This window comes from Marmota flaviventris, chromosome 12 (genome assembly GCF_047511675.1).
Source record: "Marmota flaviventris isolate mMarFla1 chromosome 12, mMarFla1.hap1, whole genome shotgun sequence".
Classification (NCBI taxonomy): domain Eukaryota; kingdom Metazoa; phylum Chordata; class Mammalia; order Rodentia; family Sciuridae; genus Marmota; species Marmota flaviventris.
Window position 1 is genome coordinate 77,562,155 of NC_092509.1, and position 5,529 is coordinate 77,567,683.

The 5,529-nt window shown below is 40.0% G+C and overlaps 1 non-coding gene across 1 annotated transcript; it reads right to left on the minus strand.

Moving 5' to 3' along the window:
- Positions 1–2,816: 2,816 nt before the first annotated feature.
- On the minus strand, positions 2,817–2,891 carry Trnaa-agc (transfer RNA alanine (anticodon AGC)). Its single transcript has one exon. It is a non-coding gene; the product is annotated as a tRNA-Ala (tRNA).
- Between the last annotated feature and the right edge of the window lie 2,638 nt (positions 2,892–5,529).

Here is a 5,529-nt window from a genome sequence, read left to right on the forward strand (position 1 = left end):
AACAAAAATGGCATGAAATTGGTACCAAAATAGACATGTAGACCAATGGTACAGAATAGAAGATACAGAGACAAACCCACATAAGTACAGTTATCTCATACTAGAGATACAAAGGAACCAAAAGCAAACATTGGAAAAAAGACAGCCTCTTTAACAAATGGTGCTGGGAAAACTGGAAATCAATATGTAGCAGAATGAAATTGAACTTCTATTTCTCACCCTGCACAAAAATCAACTCAAAGTGGATCAAAGACTTAGACACTTGAACATAGACTCTGTGCCTAATAGAATAAATAGGCCCAAATCTTCATCATGGCTTAGGAGCTGACTTCCTGAACAAGACTCCTAAAGTGCAAGAAGCAAAATCAAGAATCAATAAATGGGATGGATTCAAACTAAAAAGCTTCTTCTCAGCAAAGGAAACAATCAATAACATGAAGAGAGAGCCTACAAAATGGGAAAAAATCTTTACCACACCTCAGACAGAGCACTAATCTCCAAGATATATAAAGAATTCAAAATACTTAACACCAAAAAAACAAATAACCCAATCAATAAATGGGCTAAGGAACTGAACAGACGCTTCACAGAAGAAGAAATACAATTGATCAATGAATTTATGAAAAAAATGTTCATCATCCATAGCAATTAGAAAAATGCAAATCAAAACTATTCTAAAATTTCATCTCACTCCAGTCAGAATGGAAGTGTCAAGAATATGAGTGACAATAAATATTGGTGAGGATATGGGGGGAAAGGTACACTCATACATTGCTGGTGAGGCTGCAAATGGTGCAACCACTATGGGAAGTAGAATGGAGATTCCTCAGAAAACTGGGGATGGATTCACCACTTGACCCAGCTATCCCACTCCTCAGTTTATACCCAAAGGACTTAAAATCAGCATACTACAGTGATGCAATCACATCAATGTTTGTAGCATCTCAATTCATAAAAGCTAAATTGTGGAGCTAACCTAGATACCCTTCAGTAGATGAATGGATAAAGAAAATGTGGTACATATAGAATATTACTCAGCATTAAAAGAGAATCCAATTATGGCATTTGCGGGTAAATGGATAGAACTAAATAATATCATGCTGGGCTGGGGATGTGGCTCAAGCGGTAGTGCTCTCGCCTGGCATGCGTGCGGCCCGGGTTCGATCCTCAACACCACATACAAACAAAGATGTTGTGTCCGCCAAAAACTGAAAAATAAATATTAAAAAATTAAAATCTCTCTCTCTCTTTCTTTAAAAAAAAAAAATAAAAAATAATATCATGCTAAGTGAAATAAGCCATTCCCAAAAAATCAAAAGCCGAATGTTTTCTCTGAGAAGCAGATGCTGATTCATATTGGGGTGGGGTGATAGGGAAGAATGAAGGGACTTTGGTTTGTGCAGAAGGGATTGAGAGGAGGGATGGGGTGTGGTGATGGGAGGGACGGTAGAAATGAGACAGACACTATTACACTTCTGGAGTGACTCTGCACCGTGTACAGCCAGAGGGATGAGAAGTTGGGCTCCATTTGTGTACAATATGTCAAAATTCATTCTACTGTAAAATAAATAAACAAATTAATAATAATAAAAAGAAGGCACATACCTGTAATCCTAGTTATGGGAGGCTGAAGCAGGAGGACCACAGGTTCAAGGCCAGCCTGGGAAACTTAATAAGATCCTGTCTCAAAATAAAATAAAAAGGGCTGGGGAATATATGCTTACCTAGAGGACATGAGGCCCTGGATTCGATCCCAAATACTGCATAAAAAAAAGGGTAAGCTGGTAAATTTGATGTTACAAGTATTTTACCATGAAAATAATTGGAAAAAAATACAGGTTGTAGAATTAATTTTAAATTTCAGATATGCTAAAAATGATTCATTGTTTATCTGAAATTCAAATTTAACTGGTGTCTTGTATTTTATCTGGCAACCTTAACCCTTGCCACTAAAAAACAACTAAAAATTCTGGACAGACACATACCAATACAAATATGTATAAATATATAGACACACATCCACATGTAAGATCTAGAATGCATCAAAGAGGTGACAAGATACAAAGGAATTATCAGGTACGGTGGTTTTATACTGTGTCAATGAAAAGTGTAATTAGTTAATACACGCACAGATAGGAAAACATTACAGATTCAGATATCTGAGAAGCAAGAGATTTCTCAGACTCAAAGACACACAGAGAGCTGTACGTCAGTTCTACTTCAGTTATGAGTCAAAATAAACATAAAATACAAAATCTTATTACCTCTGATCCCAGAGGGATATTTTCCTTTCCCATGAGCAAAAAATGTTTTCTTAATTGATCTGAACTCACATGTAGGTAAACTTTCAAATAAATAAAAAATATAGCAAATAATAATCTGCCATCTTTTAGCTGTCAGAAGATTAAACCCCTATCATGCTCATATCAATAACGAAATGTTCAAACCATAAAATCAGGTCCCTGATTATTGTTATCACCAAATGGAAATAGCTTATCAACTGTGTGCCAGACAGAATTAGAACCGAATTTGGCCAAGAACTGGAAACAAAAATTCAAGGTATGAATAAAGGAGATGAAAACTAAGTAAATTTATATTTCCACATGGAATTCACACCAGGGTCAAACTAAAACAAAATTTTCTGAACTGAAATATTTCATAAGGTATACTCAAGGGCAATATATATATATATATATATATGGCGTTGGTGATTAAATGAAGGCTTTTCATATGCTAAGCAAGCACTCTGCCACTGACCAGGAAGCTACATTTCCTGACTAAGGGTAATGCTTTTTATAACATCCTCTTTTCTTTTTTGGTGGTGCTAGGGATTGAACCTAGGGCCTTATGCATGCTAAGCAAGTGCTCTACCACTGAGCCACACCTGAGCCCTGGTAATGATCTCTAATTGGCTCTGGTAGAAATGTCCATTTGGGCATCTTAATGGAACATCCATAATAATCAAAGTATAATACTCAAAAAGTAAAAAATATGGATTTTATACAAACAATAGAATAACTCATGACAAAAAGTATCAACTTCTTAAGGCCGGGCACAGTGGTGCATGCCTGTAATTCTAGCGACTCAGGAGGTGGAGGCAGGAGGACCTCCAGTTCAAAGCCAGCCTCAGAAACTTAGTGAGGTTCTAAGCAATTTAGCGAGAACTTGTCTCAAAATAGAAAACAAGCAAACAAACAAAATGAACTGGGGATGTGGTTCAGTGGTTAAACACCCCTGGGTTCAATCCCCAATACCAAAAAAAAAGATTGCTAGGTTAGATATAAAACTGGTAAAATGAGTTTTGGGGTAAAAGAACTGTAACTTTAAGGTATATCTTTTCTTCTTTTTGTGGTGTTGGGGATCAAATCCAGAACCTTGTGAATGCTGGAGAATATCTTTTCTATTGGCTAGAAATCAGAGTTGGCTTTCCAGGTAGTAAACAGGAAAGTCAAACACAAGTACATTCTTTTAAAGAAGTCAATAATTCTTGGTAAATAATGCCTTAGTAAGACATTGAAAAGATAGACTATAATTTATTTTATTTTCATGGTTTTTTTCCCTTTGTCTTTAGATGCAGACTCGAGTCCTGTCTCTACAACTCTCTTCTATTTGGTACTCTGCTCCGAGAACTCCAGCTGCTTTGTCTTTGCAGTATCCTAGTTCCACTTTTCTTTGTTTCTCTCTCTTTCTCTTTCTGGTACTTGGAATTGAACCCAGGGATGCTTTAATATTGAGCTCCATCCCCAGCTCTTTTTATTTTATTTTTTTTTATTTTAAGACAGATTCTCACTAAGTTGCTCAGGCAGGCCTCAAACTTGGGATACTCCTACATCAGCATATGCCACCACACCCTGCCATTCTCTCTCTTTTAATGCAGGGAGATGTTGGGGTTATACTGGGGTCCCCCTGCCTCCGTCTTAGTAACTGTTTTCAGGCAGTACGCTGGGCCAATTGTAGGGCTCTGTTTGTTTTCATTAATCAGAGCTCACTGTATTCAGTGGCTTGAAGTCTAATATATTGGGATCCATTGCTTCACCTATTTAGTGATTTAGCTACTAAATCCATTTCCTTCTACTCATTTTATTTCTTATTTCGGTTTCTTTCTTTCTTGCCTGATTTCATTGGTTAGACCTTTCAGTACAACATTGAACAGAAAAGATGAGAGTAGGTGTGGGAAGCCGTTCTCGCACGTGATTGGGCCACCTCCCTGACTGGGTGTGAGGCTCTCAGACCAGCTGTGTCAGAGCTTTCCCCACCCTTTCCAAGTGCGAGGGCTTGTCCGTGTGGGGGTGTGACTGACCATTGACCTGGAAACCAATCACTGACCCTGACCTTGGAATGCTGTCCCCCTCGACCTTCATTGGATTTCCCTTGAATTTTTTGTTCCCCAATAAAAGCCCACTCTCTGGCGTGCTTCTTCCTCTCTCCTGCTGGTCTCTTGTGTAAACCTCACTACCACCAGGTGGCTGGAGGCAGGAGCCGGGAGAAGCCATCTCTTAGCTGGGCAAGAAAAAGGTAAATTGAGTTTTATGTGTCTTTATTTTGATCTCACTAGTTAACTTCTATGTTTGGAACCTCTAGTATGAAGCTAGCGTGCTGGTCGCGCGGCAGAAGTAGATATCTTTGTTTTCTGCCGCAGTCTGGCTGGGCACAAATGCCGCAGTCTGGCTGGGCACACAATCACGAGCCACCACACAGCTTGTAGATTCAAACAGCAACTCTTTATTCCCGAACTCACACCAGCCGTCTACAATCACGTTCTGGGGAAATCCACGTTCTCTGCCCAAATCCACGTTCTCTCCCAAATCCACCTCCACTGCGCTTCTATCTCCAAAATATACTGTCTGAATCACGTGAGAACTCAAGGGGAACTCAGGCAGCAGGATACGCCCTATTCCCAGGAGGAAATAATCTTAAACCTTAAACCTGGAACCTAAACTGGGAACGCCCTAAACACGATTATCTTAAAACCGGGAACACCCTAATCTGCCTTGGTCCTTGAGCAAGGTCACCTACATTCAATGTCGCTGCAACATGTCAGCAACATGGGGTATGCTGGCAAGGAAATTGTCATACCTACTTGGCTAATGGCTCCCAGCATCTCCCCCCTTCTGATTAATTAAACAACAAGCAATGTGGCTTAAGGACCGTGCCTGGTAGGTTGTCCAATTCAACATATGGTTCTTACCCGTCATCGGAAAACTGACCTTTAGGCGTCAGCCTCCTGTCTTAGGTTGATACCACTGCAATTGAATCATACCCGTCACTGACTACCGGTCCAGCATACAGCCATACTTGTGGATAGGTCTATGTACCAGTGGGGGGGTGAGGTTCTTTGCCTCACCTCTGTTGGCCCCCAAATTTGGCCTTGGTGCCAGTGGGGGAGTGAGGTTAATGTGGCTTATGGACCGTGCCTGGTAGGTTGTCCAATTCAACATATGGTTCTTACCCGTCATCGGAAAACTGACCTTTAGGCGTCAGCCTCCTGTCTTAGGTTGATACCACTGTAATTGGATCATACCCGTCACT